The sequence below is a fragment of the Mustela lutreola genome, chromosome 9 (genome assembly GCF_030435805.1).
Source record: "Mustela lutreola isolate mMusLut2 chromosome 9, mMusLut2.pri, whole genome shotgun sequence".
Lineage (NCBI taxonomy): Eukaryota > Metazoa > Chordata > Mammalia > Carnivora > Mustelidae > Mustela > Mustela lutreola.
Window position 1 is genome coordinate 76,226,922 of NC_081298.1, and position 19,720 is coordinate 76,246,641.

The following is a 19,720-nucleotide window of genomic DNA, read 5'->3' on the forward strand; positions in this document are numbered from 1 at the left end:
CCACAATTAACAAAATGAATTTTTTTATGATCTATACATTATATTGCCTTTACACTGGTGACTTTTGTGGGTATTTTTTTAAAGAGAGTCCAGAAATTTGAATAAGTTTAATTTGTTTGAACAAAGGGTTGGAAAGAGGAGACCTCAGGAAAGAATTAGAAGGTAAGGTGTGAAAACACCTGGATGTTGTGGAGGCAGAGAAGCAAGAGCAAGGAACTTCAGTTCTTTATAAATGAGAAATGAGGGGAAATATTGGAGGTCATGATTAGTATCCCAGTGAATATATTAGGCTCTTCTAGTCTTACTGATCATGTTCTTTTAAATGGACCCAGGGGGACTGAGGTATCCATCATGTTTATTGTTGTTTTGGATACTTATGTTACCCTCTATCACATCCTCTCTACCTAATCTTTATTATGGCCATTGAGGAGACAAATAGATTCATGCAGATGTAAACACTTTGCATCACCACAGTCATGCTTTCTTGTTTTCTTGTCCTGGGCTTTTATAACTTTGTGTCAAGTAAATTTTATGAACCAACTTTACACTTATACATGCTTTACTAATAGCTCATGGCAGTGAACATCCTAAGGAGACAACCTCTATATGATAGGAGATAAAAGATGATGATAAGTACTTCCTTTTTTGTTTTTGTTTTTTGTGGGCAATTGTGAAATTCTATATATAAATCTCCCTGGTAAGTTCCAGTTCCATTGAGTACCATTTTCCACAGAGGAGAGCTATTCTACTACTCATCTTTCTGTTGGCTTTCCATCTCCTCTATTTTATTCTGTGTCATAAGAATATATCCCAAAATAAACTCCCACACACATAATCTTGCCTCTGCTTAATCCAGATGAATACGGCTACTCTACTCTGTCCAGGAAATCTTAAGACTTATAAATGCTAAAATAAGCAAACCAACTAGCAAGCCAAAACCCTGCTTATATAGAATTTTCTATATGGTGAGAAGGCAGGCAATAAACAAATGAAATGCATATGTGATACATAAGATAATAAAAATAAATCAGTGTAAGGTACAGAGAATGTTAGTATTAAAGCAAATTTTTAAAAAAAGTTTTAAGATATAATTTACATACCATATCATTCACAATTCTAAAGAGCACAGTTCAATTCTTTTGGTGTATTTATAGTGTTGTACAGTCATTGTCATAGTCTATGATATATTAGTCATTGTCATAATCTTTGATATATTTTAATCCCCCTTAAAAGAAAGCTTATGCGCATTAGCTGTCACTTTCCCATTGCCTCTCAGCTAATTAGCTTTAAGCAATCAATAGTATTCTTTCTTCTTCTGTCCTAGACACTTTGTCTACTCTGGACCCTTCATGTAAATGGAATTATACAATATACGTGATCTTTTGTACAGAGTTCTTTCATTTAGCATAATATTTTCAGTACCAGCCATGTTATTGCACATAGTAGATTTTTTTTTAATTGGCAAATAAAATTCTTATGTTTGGGTATATCATATTCTTAATGATTCATCAGCAGATAGACATTTTGGTTCCTTCAGCTTTTTGGCTACTACGAATGAAACTGCTAGGAACATCCATGTGTAAACTTTGTATAGATACATGTATTTCTATTTCTCTTAGATACCTAGTTTAAAAACAAATTACACCATGATTGGGTTCAACAGGCAAAGGAGACTTTTGCAACACTACTGCACAAGAGGAAATAGATTCAACTCAGTTCTGCCAAAACAAAAGACAAGAGGATTTTTACATGTTGGAGTGAGCTAATGGAGGTTGGTCAACATGGTTAGGCCTTTGGTGCTTGATAATTGTCTTTTATGAAAGTAAGATTCCTTCTCTCCCCCGACTGGGACATAGGAATACTATCTCCTTAGATGGTTACATTTCAAAAGAATGGGTCCTAGGTCCTTGAGAGAGATATTGCTGGATTCTAAAACTGGCAAGAAGCTGGTAGATTTACATCTCAAAGGGGCAGAGAAAAAGTTTTTCAGTTACAATTTTCTAAGGTAAGTCTCTAAGAAATGTGAGGTTAATGACCCATAGTAAGGAAGAAACCTGTCTAAAGCTGACAATAAAGTTTAGTTAAATCTAAGGGGAACTTTAAGGTTGCCTAGGTTATAAATCTGGGAGTGGCATTGCTGTGTCATATGCTAACTCTAGGTTTTACTTTTTGTTGAAGAGCCAGACTGTTTTCTTATGCAGCGGCACCATTTTACATTCCAATGAAAAGTGAGTAGGAGATACACTTTTTTCACATCTTAACCAATAGTTGTAATTTCCCGTGCTCTGATGATGATGATGAAGTCATCCTGTCCATGAGAAGTGGTATCTTATTGTAGTTTTGTTTTGGGTTTCCCTAAAGACTGATAATATTTAGTTTTCATATGCTTCTTGTCCATTTGTAAGTCTTCTTTCAAAAAATACAGATTCAGATCCTTTTCATATTTCTAAATTACATTATTTCAAAAATTTCGCTCTCCTTTTCAATACATTTTCTCTTTTTATTATTGATTTGTATGTATTCACATTTTTAATCCTATTAACTTACATATTCTGGAGAATGCCAGTGACAGGTGAAAATAATAAATCCTCTCAGATCTCTTTTTTTTTTTTTTTTTTTTTTTAAAGATTTTATTTATTTATTTGACAGAGAGAGATCACAGTAGACAGAGAGGCAGGCAGAGAGAGAGAGAGGGAAGCAGGCTCCCTGCTGAGCAGAGAGCCCGATGCGGGACTCGATCCCAGGACCCCGAGATCATGACCTGAGCCGAAGGCAGCGGCTTAACCACTGAGCCACCCAGGCACCCTCAGATCTCCTTTTTGTTTGGTCCCATGTTAATACTAGAAAGGGTGAAATAGAATTGCAAAGAATTATGCTTTCCATATCAAAATAGTGGTACAAAGTTCCGTACTGTAATTACACCAGATGAACTGAAAGCACTTATATTTTACTAAAATGTAAAACAAACTGAGGGTTTCAGAGGGGAGAGGGTGAGGGAATGGGTTAGCCTGGTAGTGGGTATTAAGGAGGGCATGTATTGCAATGAGCACTGTGTGTTACACACAAACAATGAATCATAGAACACTACATCAAAAAACTAATGAAGTACTGTATGGTGACTAATATAACATAATCCAAAAAAAGTAAAACTTATTTTTAAATGAAAAATGGTGGTGAAAGTATTTGCAGTCCTATCTTGGGACTCAGGATTATTTTTCCCTTCACCTTTACCCCAGCTCTCTTTAGTTATCCCTAGTTGTTAACATACTACACTGGACCTAGAGCCCAGTCATAACTAGCCCTTTTGAAATGATGTATATTGACCCAGCCTTGCGTTGATCACTGACTCTGAGGTTGCTCTAGTCTCTACAAAGGAAACTAGGTGAAGTCCTCACTCTGCCTGCACAGCTCCCAAGACCAGTATCCTGATCTCCTGCTTATCCAGGCTGGTGGATAGGAAATTGAACACAAAACAAATGTGTGTTAGATGGAAGCACTGAGAAAAAAACAGGCACATAATTGCAGAATGGTATATAGTATTAAAATAATAAAGTGGTTTGTTTTTCTTAACTTGGCTTCTTTTATATGTGGGCATTTTCATTATCAGCTTTCAAGATCTCAGTAGCACACAAACATCATCAGAAAACACCATGCATTGCATAAGTAGTGTCCACATTTTGAATTAATAAAAATATAAGTGATTCTTGTTTTTAATATTTTTTTCCTACCTCCCGTTTGAATTTACAATTTACTCTGGGTTAAGTGCTGTGAAAAATAAAAATTTAACTTCAGATAGGTTTCCACAGCCTCACTAATACTATTTTAAAATGTTGGAGAGACAATCCCCAGGATTTTTTTGCTTCCATACTGAAAATATTAGGGGAAGATTTAATGAATAGTGTCCCAGCAGAGGTATCCCACTCAGAGAAAGTTACAGAGATAAGTAAGCACAAGGAAATGCTTCGTAGATGATTTATGGGATAAAATGAAGCTGACTAATGGAATCTTTTATGTGGTAGGACCCAAAAAGAAGAGAAGTTGCTTGCTCTAAAATACAAGATACAATAATACAGCAACCTCTTTTTATGATAACAAGTAATCACAAAAATCTACTCTTAGCTAATGCTTAACATGAAAAAAAAGCAAGAAAAAAAAAGAGGAAAAACTGAAATATTTCTAGGACTGGTTAGCTCAATGTGTTAAGATGCAGTATTAAGCTGGCCTAGACCATATAATTTAACTTTCATAAATAACTATCAAAATTATCAGTTTATGCCATTTCATTATAAAAATGAGAAATGTGAGGTTTAAAAGGTCAAGTAAATTTTCCAAGAAGGAAGTTAAGATTAGTGCCCTCCTACATAGAATTATGTTGTTTTCTCTATTTCTTCCTATTTGAGAATTTTTTTCCCTGCCCTTTTCTGCAGCACATAGATTTCCATGGCTCATATTTTTTGCATCATCTGTATGATAAATACTATATTTCATGCAATTCATCTATTGTTTAAAACAGTAAATATTTCAAAATAAGCATTAGTATTTCATCCCTATTTTATAGTCAAAGAATTATGCAGATTCTTGATCCCAGAGTTAGTAAGTGAAATGGCGAGGCTTCAAGTCCAGCAGGGTTGTATCAACCAAGTCCATAGTCATTTTAGCAGACAGCAATGATTCTCTAGTTTTACTTATGATAAAGAACAAAACAGGATGAATAAATCCTACTCATTTCAGACAATATTGATGGCATTGCTTGACAAGTATATTTATTGTATTATGTAGATAGGCAAAAACAAAGGATCAAACCAAGAAAAACCATAAACCAAATCAAGATAAAACAAAAACTCGATCAGACACAGAAAGAAGATGGGAGAAAGATAAATTGAGAGAAGAAGAAAGAATTTTAAATCTGAAGAATGATCCCCTTAAATACTTTTTTTTAGAAGATTTTATTTTATTTATTGAGAGAGAGCATGAGAGAGAAAGAGCAGAAGTGGTGGGGAGGGACAGAGAGGTAAAAGAAGATCCCACCCCCAGGAAGGAGCTCCATGTGAGGCTCAATCCCAGGACCCTAGGATCATGACATGATCCGAGGGCTTAAGGGACTAAGCCACCCAGGCACACCCTCCCCCCCAACCACCTTGGTGACTTACCAAGGCTGGGAAAAAAAAAAAAAAAAAAAAAAAAAAGTGACTTACCAAGGCTGCAAGAAAAAAATTAAAAAAGAAGGAAACCATCAGCAAGGAATAGGACAAATAATTCCTTGAGTTCCTACAGAGATGGGCGTAATTTGTATTCCCTCCAGCTAGAGTTGAAAGATCATGTCATACCCAGGGCATCTGATAGAGTTCTCAGGGTATCACATTAGATAGGGGGGTAAATTAACACTAGACTAAAGAGTACTTTGGGCTCACCTTAAGCAAGTAGAAAAACAAGTCTGGAAAGGATCTAACTCATCACAAATAACTCAATTGCATACCAAAATAAAGAGCAATACTATTTAAAGGATTATAGTATAACACAGAAATTAATAATTTAATGTACAAAATGTAGCCTACAATAAAAAATCATCAGGCTTGCAAAGAGCCAGAAAATATGATCAGTAACCAAGATAAAAATCAACAAATATAAACATATTCAGAAATAAATATTATTTGATAACCTACTGCATACCAGTTAATCTTTAAAACAGTGTGAAAAATAAGGAAAGAGTGAACACGTTAATTAATTGCCTCATACCATGGTTAAGTTTAATTCCACTGGGAAGGAATATATTTTATAATGATTTTATCCCCCAAATAATTGTATTCTTATTTTCTAGAGCAATAGCAACTAAAAAAATATAGCTTAAAAACTAAATAATAAGTGGGACGCCTGGGTGGCTCAGTTGGTTAAGCAGCTGCCTTCGGCTCAGGTCATGATCCCAGCGTCCTGGGATCGAGTCCCACATCGGGCTACTTGCTCCGCAGGGAGCCTGCTTCTCCCTCTGACTCTGCCTTCCACTCTGTCTGCCTGTGCTCGCTCTCACTCTCTCTCTCTCTTACAAATAAATAAATAAAATCTTTAAAAAAAAAAAAAAAAACTAAATAATAAGAAACTGAAATAGTGTAGAAAATAGGGAAAGTTCTAAAATATTATTATTTCTTATATTATTAGAAGTATAAATGTATGTGAACATGGATAAGCTACTGGTAGATGTGAGCAATTTATATGAGTGCAGTTGTTCTAAAGGTAGTGACAAGATTCAACTAACTTAAAATTCAACTAATTTAAGAGTCCAGGTTCAGTATATCTTACTATTCATTCTCTAACTCTCATAACAAAATATTTATCATCTATCTGTCTACTTTATGTTGATAGCATTAAAATGGTTAAAATGCAATCTGTCTTGGCAATAGAGAATACAGAAGAAGATTAAGGTGTGCCTGGGTGGTTCAGTTGGGTAAGCCTCTGCCTTCAGCTCAGGTCATGATCTCAGGGTCCTGGTATTGAGCCCGGCTTTGGGCTCCCTGTTCATCAGGGAGTCTGCTTTTCATTCTCCTCTCTCTCGTGCTCTCCATGACTTGTTCCCTCTCTCTTTCTCTCAAATAAATAAATAAAATCTTAATTGAAAAAAAAAGATAAAGGATGTCTTCTGTTTTTCCTTCTAAGGTCACTAATCCTACATGGTCTTCTGACCAGAAGATTGTATTCTTGCTCTTTTGCTATGGACTCTTATGCTGCACACTGGTCTTTTAGATGATTCTTCTTTTTCACTAGACATTAATAATTGCTCTGTTATTCTATTTGCATCCTAAAGTAGTTTAGGTACCATCACTCAAACTAGAACCTCAGATTATATGAAAGCATAATTTCTCTTTTAGAACTATCTGAAAATCATCTCCTCAGCTAAAAACAACCTGGTACTTTCAAAATCCTGGTGATACTTAGCCGAGAGTGTGCCATAGTTGAAAGGGTCAGTAGCTATATATCCATATAGAGAATTACCCCTAAATTAAATCTGACATAAGGTAATTTCTTTTTTTTGAGATCTTATAGGTCATCAATCCAAAGCTTCATGTTGATAGGTCAGGAAATAATGCCTAGAACATTTTGGTAACTCATCATTGATATAGCTGGTCAGTGGTGGAGGAAGCTAAAGGGTGCATCTCAGCCCATTGCTCCTCCCACTCCATAAAACATCTATAATTTGAAGGAAAGAAATACTAGGTTGAGTGCATCACCTTATGTTAAAAATGCAGAGACTGAATGAGCATTGATCAAAGTTGGGAGACAATAGTCACTCTCTTGGAATACAGTCAGTTGTCATGATTAATAGCAAGTTGCTACTCCTGTACTTTGTTTCCTCACAGCCAAAGACTTTAAAATACCATTTTAACTACAGCACACCAAAGTGTCCATTAAAAAAAAATAATAATTGAAAATTAATCTCTTATCGTAAGATTTACCTTATAATACTAGCCAATATTTTTGAACACCTCGTATCTCAGGGAGAGTGCTAAATGCAGTGCATGTATTTCATTTAATTATTTCAACAGTCCTTTACATAATGTATTCTTCCATCTTACTATGTGAATTAAGGTTTAAGAAGGATGAGAAACTTTCATAAGGTTATTTCTCCTCTTTTTTCACTGGTTAATAAATAGCAGAGTCAGGATTTACACTCAAAACTGATTGACTTCAGAGATGTAGTTCTTTTTTTACAGATTTATTTATTTATTTTAGAGGGAGAGAGAGTGAGAGAGTGTAGGAGTCGGGGAGGAGCAGTGGGAGAGGGAGAGACTCTCAAGCAGACTCCCCACTGACCATGAGCCCATGCAGGGCTAGACCCTAGGACCTGAGATCATGACCTGAGCCAAAATCAAGAGTCAAATGTTTTACTGACTGGGCTACCAAGGGCGGGCCTTGGTTCTTAACCTTCCTATGGCACACACTGATCCCACCTGCATCCAGTCATGGAAACTATCCTTTCTTCTTTTTGTGTGTATACTTGCTTTTTGCTTTCAGAGCTTTATCTGCTTTGCTCTAAATCAGGCTTTGGGTCCTACGATTACCTGTTTTCCTCACCTCGTTACATTAATCCTAATAAAAGTTTACACCCATCCTAAGAATTTCCCTGAAAACCTATGATGCCAGTTTCTTAAGATTTTCTCTCCTGCATTACATTCAGAGATAGCACAAATGTCATAGCTTAGAGCAAATATCAAAAAGCCATAGCCCAGGGGTCAAATCCAGTCAACTGTTTTTATAAAGTTTTATTGCAACATACAGTCATGGGTATTTATTTATGCCTTATCTATTACTGCTTTCATATTATAGCAGCTGAATTTTGTAGTTATAACAGAGACCATGTGGCACACAAAATCTAAAATGTTTCCTATCTGGCCATTTACAGAAGAAAAGTTAGCTACGAGTCTAGTCTTCAGTCTAGTAACTGTCCCCAACTTGTTTGCTTTTATCAGTGAGGACTGAAGTACAGAAACCGAGAGTAAACATTTTGGAAACTTATAATATGATTTGACAGATTAAACGTTTTGGAAACTTATAATATGATTTGACAGATTAATAGCTTATTTTTAAATTTAATAACCAAAAAATAGAGCTATTTTTGTACTTTTTAAAAGAAGTTTTATTTTACTGCTAATATATTTATTGCATATTATGGAAATATCAGACTGAAGTGAAGAAAAAGAAAAAAAAATAACACTTTTCACATGGTGTGGTAAGCACTAGAGTTTTTCCTCATCTTATAGACCTGGACCTTCCAATGAAGTAAATGTTCCTTTACTTTTTTTTTCTTGAGGATTGTATCTAACTCATTCCCAGTTTCATTCATTTTATCAGTAACAGACGCTAACAGAATAAGAATTTGGCTGATCAGATTACTATGATAGCCATGAGGAAATATGCTTATTTTTATCATTTTAGCTTTTATAAAGCTGAAGAAGAAAATATCATTCTAAATGTTTTTATATGATATTAGTTGCTTGTGAATGTCTCCTCTGTCTAGCTGTAGTTAATCAAAAAAGTTAAATCTGGTTGTCATTTAATAGGTAGCCTAAGTTACACAGAGTGACATTTAGCTTTAATGATTTCAATTTTCTTCCATCACTCTTTCTATCAAATTGTTCTACCTGTAATATTGCTGTATTATGCTATTTGTGAGGAGCAAAATTGTAGAATTCTAAATAAGAAGTGTTTGCTCTGCTTTATCTTCTGTGGGTATCTCAAAAAGAATACAATGTATTAACAAATAGTGAAATAAATTCAACTTACACATGCTTTCTTTTCATGATTCTAAGAATATCCTAACTTCTAAAATGGCAGCTCTCCCTACTGAAATTTACAGTGCAGCCTGAGGTGTTTAGTTGAAAGCTGTTTAACTTTTTTCTGAGAGAGATGAGCATTAATGGCCCAATTTATAGGAAACAACCAAAATTAGTATTTGTATCTTTTTTCTTATTTTATTGAATAAAATTAATGTATGCTTCATGTATGGCTGCATAATTACTGGCTCTTAAATTCCATTTCACGAAAGGAGGCAGAGGGAGTGATTGACTGGTGAGGGATCTCACAACTAGGAAAGGATCTGGAACTTGACTCTGTGTTTTCTAAACTCAGTCTCCTGTTTCTTTGTTATTCAGCTTTACTTTGCCATCTAATTGCCTATGCCTTAGTCATAAAATTTCTTTGCCTAACTTTGTTTACAGCCTGTTGATTTAAGGAAGCTGTATCAAATCCCCCAGTTATCAGCATGGTAAAAATCCAAACCCTTTCAAAATGTTCGCTGTTACTGAATATTCATTAATTGGAAATCACTACCAAAATATGCTGAGTTCTGTTAGGCTCTAAAGTATAAAGAGGAGACAGAATTCAGATGCATGAGGGAAACCAAACTTCTGAAAATGTTGCAAGTAATTGGCATCCCTTAGACAGTGCCATCTTCCAGGTTTATCTGCATATAACCCCACAATCCCAGCATAATTGCATTCCCATAAAATGAAGCTTCCTAAAACCATAGAAAAAAATTTTCTGGCATTGGTGGGTAGGTTATAACTCTGTAGAAAATGCAATTGCCCTAGAGAAAACTTTTGATATGGAAAATAGCTCAGATTTATCCCAATGCCTCTCACAATTAGCTCTTTTACTAAATGGGCCTATTAATCTCAATATTTCCAGGATAATTGTTTGTGGCTCAGTGATAAATATCAAGGCACCATCTGCACATAAAATCTCTTTATATTCCTTTCCTCTTGTTAGTGTATCTTGATGGTAATGCTATTTACAAGGCTATGTATTTACTGGTTAAAAAATAGTACATGTTCCTTATTGAGCTTTAGGTGACTTTATACACACCAAACATATTTTTCTAATTTTACCTTTTATGGGGAACTGTTCTGCTCTGAAAATTAGTAAAAAATAAGGATCTATGTAACCAGTGCACTTAAAATAACAACCCTGGCTCGTCTTGTCCCAGAGTTGTACCTGTAACATACATAGACAGTACAGTTCAAGGAATTATGTGGCCAAATACCAAAGATGTTCTCACCAGGAACTTGTTTGTAAATGATAAATAGTATAGTATTTAAGTAATTGTGAAATGTGTGACACTGACAGAAAAAAAGAAAACTCATATAGGTAATGACCTCTTTTTGATACACCATTTATAAACAAATGGGAAATTTAACAAATTTCTGATGAAATTGTGAAATTTCATCAGAATGACCCCAGCATGGGGTACCTGGTAGCTTGGTTGGTTAAGCATCTGTCTTTGGGTTAGGTCATGATCCCAGGGTCCTAGGATTGAGCCCCTGAATCTCAGGATCCCTGCTCAGTGGGGAGTCTTCTTCCTCCCTCTCCCTTAGCCTCTCTCCCCCAATCATGCTCTCTCTCTCAAATAAATAATTAAAATCTTTAAAAAAAAAACCCACCATATTTATAACCATAATGTGCCAAATTATTATTATAAAAGAAGAAGAATATATTTGTCAACAGTATTTCTTAACTCTGAGCTCAAATGTGCTGCCAACCTAATTCATATCCTCTTGTAGGGCAATAGCTTTCAACATGGGGTGGAGGGTGGCATATATCTTAATAAATCTTGTATACATTTGGTGAAGTGTCTTAATTTCCATTTGACAGAAAATGCACAGATACATTGATTGACTTGTTAAAGGTTATTTTTGAAATCTGTATTGACTTTTCTCTCCTACTTAAAAATTATTCCACAGATTTATAAAAAGGGAGATAATGTTTTTTCACTATTTGTATCTCTATTTCTTCATTCCTTTGTGTGGGACTGTACTAAGTGGGGACAGCTGGACATTATCTTCATAAACTACTTCTTGTCATGTACTACTAGGTTTCAGAATCATACATGGATTAATTAATTCATCCATTTCTAAAATATATCCTGAGTGTTTTCTGTACTATGTATCTTGATAAGCAGATTTACTTCTCTCTAAAATTCTCCCAAGACTGTGTGCTGTAGATACAGTAACTTCTCTTTCACAGATAAGAAAGAAGAACCAAAAATCTTAAACCAGTAGCCCAGAGACATGTATCCAGTAAATGAGAAAAAAGGAATTGAGAAATTAGTCTTCTAAATTTAGATGAGGGTCCTTTCCCTTCTTTCTAGTTTCTTTTCAAACATATGTTATTAACTTCATTCAGACACTCCTCTATGACGCCTTCAGGAAAGGGCAGAGAAGGATTAGAATGTGCGTGCTCATGGTGTTAGGATGGGAAGAAGAGTAGGAAAAGAAACAACATTTATTGAATACTTTTATTTTCAGATAGTTTTTATTTTTTTCTTTCCAAATTTTATCTATATAAAACACTAAAGATTATATGCACTGGACAGTACAGTCAGAGAGAGAAAATAATCCATCTAAGATCTTACAGTTTATAAAGAGAGAGCTCCAACACCATGATTTCTGTTTTTTAAACTAAGGTTGTTAATCAGCGTTTGGCATTTCTCAAACTTTAGTAGGCAGCAGTAACAACTGCAGACCAGTTAAAGCACAGATTTCAGAGCAGTGACATCAGCATAATGGTGGAGCAGATTAGCCCAAAGTCTTATACTCACACAGAAACATCAGAATAAAAGAAAAGAACAACAACAACAAAAAGGCAGAAATGTCAGAACCAACTTTGATGGAACCCTGGAAAACTGTTAAAAGTTTGTAAAAACCCAAATGAATGCTGAATCGAGAAAAAGGCAACTTGAAAACATAAGGAAAGTTTTCTGGTGTTTTAATTTGCCTTTGCCTCACTCCATCCCTGAAGCCATGGCAGTCCTAAATCAGTCAGCCCTGCTTTCAGTGTGGGATGCTAGTTTCAGGTACCAGAGTAAGAAGTGCCGACTCAGGTGTAGGTTATTGGGTTTGCCTGTTCTATGCTGTCTGGGACTACCAGAAAGACTGTGCAAGTGCTTGTATCTATTTTGCCTGCATCAGAACTTGAGCCAGAGAACTAATAAGCGTGGCTGGAAAACTGCAAGGTGAACTAACAAAATTGCAGATGCCTGGGACAAGAGATTATGTTCAAGACACACAACTGACCATCAAAAGCAATGGGTAAAAGCTGGGTGAAATTACATCAGAAATTAGGACATTCAAAAGCACTTGTGTATACAGGGTGTTTAGAAAGCCATGTCCAGTAAACAACAGAACACCAAAACAAACAAAGCGAAGCAAACAAACAAAAAGCCACCAAAATATATAATGCAAAAAATGACAGAATTGTAAGTAGAAATAACTTACAATAATAGAGATTTCAATATACCACTTTTCATAATAGAATGTTTATATAAAAGATCAATAAGGAAAAGGATAATTTGACCAGTATTATAAATACACGGGATGCAGCAATGTCCAGAATACTCCTCACAACAAGAGAACTCCTTCTCATATGCATGTGAAACATTTTCCAAGATAAATCACATGTCAGACCACACACAGGCACAATGAATTTAAAAAGAATGAAATCATACAGAGTGTCTTCTCCAACAAAAATGGAATGGAGCTGGAAATCAAGAACAGAAGGAAAACTAGAAAATTCACAAATATAGAGAAATTAGGGTTAGGTTAATCCTAACCCTAACCCTAACCCTAACTACACTCTCTTAAACAATCAGTAGATCAAAGAAGAAATCACAAAGGAAGCTAGAAGATGGAGACAAATTAAAATGGAAATACAACATTCCAAAACTAATGGGATGTGGTAAAGACAGTGCTGAAGAGATATGGGTAGCTATAAATGCCTACATTAAAAAGGATTTCAAATCAATAACTAACTTTACATCTTAAGGGAATAGAAAAGATGAACAAACTAAACCAAACAGTAGCAGAAGAAAAGAAATAATAGAGATTAAAGAATATTTTTTTTAAATAGGGAATAGAAAAAAACAGTACCAAAGATTAATAAAACCAAAGTTGTTTTTTTTTATTAATCAGCACAGAGAAAGAAAGAAAGTAAGAAAGGAAAAATTAATTCACAAGTATTAAATAATCAGAAGCACAAAACAGGTTTCTGTAGGAATTAGTATGATAAAATGTATTCTTTCACACGTATATCCTTTGTGAATGTCTTAGAAAAGATCACCTTGAGCATCAGTAGAGGAGGTGGACTATCTTAAATTGCAGAACCTTGGAAATCTGAGATCAAACAAACATTTCATTGTTTATCATTGATCCATAAAGTTATTTGGAGAAAGTAAAACAATATTGTAGCATAGTTGGGTAGGGCATAATATTTTCTCTGTTGAGTTCTCAGTGCCTTAATTGTGAACTTCTGAAGACATGTGTTACAGTCTTTAGCAGAGGATGTGTATTCTTTATGAAACTAGTAAAACTGAAGGGAAAATTGTTTAAATCTTTATCTTTACAGAACTTTTCCTCAATCACATGTGCAATATAAATACATGTCTTAACCCATCTAAGCTCCTAAAGTAAACCTGTCTTTCTGTTTATCTACAATATTATTTATCTCTTTAAAATGTTTCTGTTAAAATCTTCATGATACTTACTGAAACTGCAATTATTTATTTCTGTATCAACTGTGTATCTTATATACATCATCTCATTAAATGTAAATTGCGTGAGGTTTTGGGCCCCTTCTACATCACTAGCTCCTATAACAGTGTTTATAAAATAGCAAGAGCTTAAGAAATATTTTTTAAATGAGTGCTAAAGGAAAATCTTATTATCCTCATCATCTTAAATGCAGAGACTTTTTAAAAATTATTTTTATTATGTTATGTTAGTCATTCTACAGTACATCATTAGTTTTTGATGTAACGTTCCATGATTCACTGTTTGTGTATAACACCCAATGCTCCACGCAGTACGTGCCCTCCCTAATACCTATCACTGGGTTCACCCCTCTCCCCTATAAAATCCTCAGTTTAATTCCCAGAGTCCATAGTTTCTCATGGTTCATCTCCCCCCTCTGACTCCCCCTGCCCTTCCTTTTCCCCTTCTTTCTCCTAATGTCCTCCATGCTATTCCTTATGTTCCACAAATAAGTGAAACCATATGATAATTGCCTTTATCTGTTTGATTTATTTCATTTGGCATAATTTTCTCCTGTTCCATCCATGTGGATGCAAATGTTGGGTATTCATCCTTTCTGTTGGTAGAGACTTTTCTTACCACAAACCTATTCATTCATCCATACTTACTGACTCTTCTCTTTGTCCTCTTTTTGTTCCGCCTGTTCCAGGCTTTTTAAAAACTTTCCATCCAGTTTTTGCCACTAATTTTTTACCTATTTTAGACATGCCAGACATTCCCAGTGAATACACTTTAAGCACTTATGTGACCATACCCTTGCTATACTCAAAATTATACCAATAAATAACATATTCAGTGCCTCCACACTTCAATTCCATCCTCATTTCTGAACACACCAATTTCCTATTAACTCTGGCTCACATGCACCAAAGTTTTCACTGTTTCTTAAAGATTATTTATTTGTTTGTTTGTTTGACAGAGATCACAAATAGGCAGAGAGGCAGGCAGAAGGGGAGGGGGAAGCAGGCTCCTTGCTGAGCAGAGTGCCGAATGCAGGGCTCAATCCCAGGACCCTGGGATCATGACTTGAGCCAAAGGCAGAGGCTCAACCCACTGAGCCACCCAGGTGCCCCTTCAATGTTTGTTTGTTTGTTTGTTTGTTTCTATTTTTAAAAGATCATTTATTTATTTGACACAGAGAGAGAGAGAGAGAGAGAGATCACAAGTAGGCAGAGAGATGGGGGGAAGCAGGCTCCCTGCTGAGCAGAGAGCCCGATGTGGGGCTCCATCCCAGGACCCTGAGATCATGACCTGAACTGAAGGCAGAGGCTTAACCCACTGAGCCACCCAGGTGCCCTTCAATGTTTCTTAACTTAAGCAAGAATGACAGCTCATGTCCAAGAAGTGCTCCTTGCACACCAGGAACTATATTGAGCACTAAAATTCATTATCTCATATAATCTTAATAACACTCCTGTAATTTAGATGCCGCTGTTATATTCTTTGTTTTTTGCAAGGGACAGGAACTTTGTCACAGGGTGTAGAGGGTCAGAACTAGGATTCTAATTGCTATGCTCTAATGGTAGACCCTGCTCTCCCTGCCACTGTTTCTCATGCTGCCCCTGTTTCCTGCACTGAGGGGTTTGTATGCTTGCTCCCCAGTTATATACGTTGGATCTCTCAGCTTCAAGGCCCAATTCAAATGCCACATCCAACTTGATGCTTTGACTTGTAATTACTTTCTTGTTTTTCTACATTTTCATATCATTTTTATACTTACGTAGCAACCTTTGCATTTTTTGGTGTGCTATCGTCAGACATATGGAAGCCTGCTTTTACACTGTGAAATATATTTTTATCCTCACTCAATGTCTCGCCTCCAAATGCATTCATTAAAAATTTCTGAAATGTTTTTCTTAAGAATCTGAACAAGAAATGCAAACAACAACAACACAATTCCCCCAAATTTCCATGATACTTTTCTTGGTTGCATTTGTTAAAACAAAACAAAACAAAAAAATCAAGGATGCATATAATGAAATGTCAGAATTTAAGGAGAATAGCAAGAGGGAATTGTTCAACTGTACTTCTGATAGACTTAGCTGAATCCCAGGAAGGTAAAAAGGCAGTTTGCAAGTTAAATTGCTAATAAACCCAAACCCAGGGCGCCTGGGTGGCTTAGTGGGTTAAGCCGCTGCCTTCGGCTCAGGTCATGATCTCAGGGTCCTGGGATCGAGTCCCACATCGGGCTCTCTGCTCAGCGGGGAGCCTGCTTCCTCCTCTCACTCTCTGCCTGCCTCTCTGCCTACCTGTGATCTCTCTCTGTCAAATAAATAAATAAAATCTTTAAAAAAAAAAAAAAACCCAAACCCAATTTTGTAATCACTTTTCCTGAGCTGATAAGCTGTGGGTTCATGAGGGAACACTGTTTCCTAGAAGGCACCAGAGAACACCTGAGCTCCTGTCACTTCTTTCTCCAATTGATCTCATCTTGCTTAAATAAGCTAGAATCAGTGAAAGAGGTTTATCCAAAAAGGAATGAAGGGAGAGAGGTATGGAGGGAGGGAGGAAGGAAGGAACGAACAAACGAACGAAAAGGAGGGATAGATATTTAGAATATAAGAATCAACATCGGAAAAAAGAGGGAAGAATTAACTTATATTTTAAAAACATTTCTTCTTTTTTTTTTTAAAAGACTTTATTTATTTATTTGATAGAGAAAGAGATCACAAGGAGGCAGAGAGGCAGGCAGAGAGAGAGGGAGAAACAGGCTCCCTGCTGAGCAGAGAGTCCGATGCGGGACTCTATCCCAGGACTCTGAGATCATGACCTGAGCCAAAGGCAGATGCTTTAACCCACTGAGCCACCCAGGTACCCCAAACATTTATTCTTTCTTAACATATTTCTTTTTTGGATGTGTTAAATTCCAGTAAATCACACAGCATGTTATAAACTTACAGTGGTTATCAAAATACATAAAACCTGGTTTCTCTATATGTGAGCAAGTCTAAACAATTATTTTCTGAAATGTATTGTGTGGAACACTGATCCCAAGTATAGTCATTGAAAAAGATATTTCCAAGAAAAATCCATAGGCATTTTATAATGTACAAATATTCTTGTGAAGGACATTAAATATTTTAATAATCCGAGCAATAAAGCACTTGTTTAATTCTGGCTGACCATGAATTTCTCAAATTGATTTGAGTAAGTTACCCATCCCCTCACAACTTTTTGCATTTGAAAAGCACCTACTGTAAAAGACTCTTTTAGCACCCCGAGTTATTGCTGCATGACCCATGGAGAAGAAGACTCTTCTCTTAAAATACTTAGTCACAGAGTATTTTTAAGTGAGTTTTATTAACATTTAAAAACAGTCTGTGAGTATTAAAAATGTTAGAAGACACTTCAAATAAAATTATTCTAAAATCCATACCTTGAATTTGTCCTTCCAAGTTAGGGTTGTACCCCTGGACAATAAACTAAACACCGAATCTCTCATTTTAATGTTCAGATAAATTATTTGGCCTTATATTACTTGTTAAAAAAATGCCATGCTAGAGAAAAAAGACAATCTAATGATTTTTAAGTATCATTTACCACACTGGTGCCCAGATAATATTTCATTGTCATAGTCCATATAATTGAGTTAAAGATTGTGTGCTAACTAGCTAATTCTTACCTGTGTGATCAGTGAGTACAAGGGTTGGACCATTGCCCAAGAATTATTTGTACTATTTCTACAGAGGGAGAGAGAGGTATAAAAAGAGGGCAGGGGTCTCTTTTGGTATATCTTGGGGTCACTGTCCTGTGAGTTTTGACATTAGGATATAAGAACATAATCAGTTACATGCTGATGTTACCTAGAAATCCATCCCCATTCTGAGGAAAATGTCTATATTAGTATAATGTCATTCTTTTCTTAATCGTAGATAGTTTGTAATGCAGTAAAGATGTGGCTGTCTTTCTAGTCGCTAAAACTAGTAATACTCACATATAATTTAATTCAATTCTATTTTCTATGTGTTTGTTAGTATTCTTTATTTTATCTCTACTTGTTTTGATTTGACTTTTCAAATTTGTATGTATATTTATTGACATCTTAGAAAGAACATCTGGTATTTATTAAGTCTAGATTTTTTTCTCATTTCCAGTTCATTCGTATTGATCTTTTCTTTATTATAACTCTTTGTGAAGGTCTGTTTCTTAAAATGAATGCATGGCTCTTTTATTTTATTCACATAATACTACATAAATTTAGTGTCATATGTTTGCTAACAAATGTGTCTAGAATAGACACTGTAGATTTTCATTACATGATTATCATCTTTTTTTTTTATTTTTTTTTTTAATTTTTAATTTTTTATAAACATATATTTTTATCCCCAGGGGTACAGGTCTGTGAATCACCAGGTTTACACACTTCACAGCACTCACCAAATCACATACCCTCCCCAATGTCCATAATCCCACCCCCTTCTCCCAAACCCCCTCCCCCCGGCAACCCTCAGTTTGTTTCGTGAGATTAAGAGTCACTTATGGTTTGTCTCCCTCCCAATCCCATCTTGTTTCATTTATTCTTCTTCTACCCACTTAAGCCTCCATGTTGCATCACCACTTCCTCATATCAGGGAGATCATATGATAGTTGTCTTTCTCTGCTTGACTTATTTCGCTAAGCATGATACGCTCTAGTTCCATCCATGTTGTTGCAAATGGCAAGATTTCATTTCTTTTGATGGCTGCATAGTATTCCATTGTGTATATATACCACATCTTCTTGATCCATTCATCTGTTGATGGACATCTAGGTTCTTTCCATAGTTTGGCTATTGTGGACATTGCTCCTATAAACATTCGGGTGCATGTGTCCCTTTGGATCACTACATTTGTATCTTTAGGGTAAATACCCAATAGTGCAATTGCTGGGTCATAGGGCAGTTCTATTTTCAACATTTTGAGGAACCTCCATGCTGTGAAATCAGTTGCATTTCTCTACACCAACAGCAAGACAGAAGAAAGAGATATTAAGGAGTCAATCCCATTTACAATTGCATCCAAAACCATAAGATACCTAGGAATAAACCTAACCAAAGAGACACAGAATCTATACTCAGAAAACTATAAAGTACTCATGAAAGAAATTGAGGAAGACACAAAGAAATGGAAAAATGTTCCATGCTCCTGGATTGGAAGAATAAATATTGTGAAAATGTCTATGCTACCTAAAGCAATCTACACATTTAATGCAATTCCTATCAAAGTACCATCCATCTTTTTCAAAGAAATGGAACAAATAATGCTAAAATTTATATGGAACCAGAAAAGACCTCGAATAGCCAAAGGGATATTGAAAAAGAAAGCCAACGTTGGTGGCATCACAATTCCGGACTTCAAGCTCTATTACAAAGCTGTCATCATCAAGACAGCATGGTACTGGCACAAAAACAGACACATAGATCAATGGAACAGAATAGAGAGCCCAGAAATAGACCCTCAAATCTATGGTCATGATTATCATCTTATTAGTTAATAAAGAATTGGCAACTTGAATGTATATTTCTTATTTAACCCAAGAATTATGTAAGCTATTACTTCTCAAATCAAAAAGTAATTTTGTCTTGCTTATTAAAACTTGCACACATCTTATCAATATCAATAAGCTTTTTAGAATTCTTCTGTTGACACATTGTCATTCTCCTTTTTATT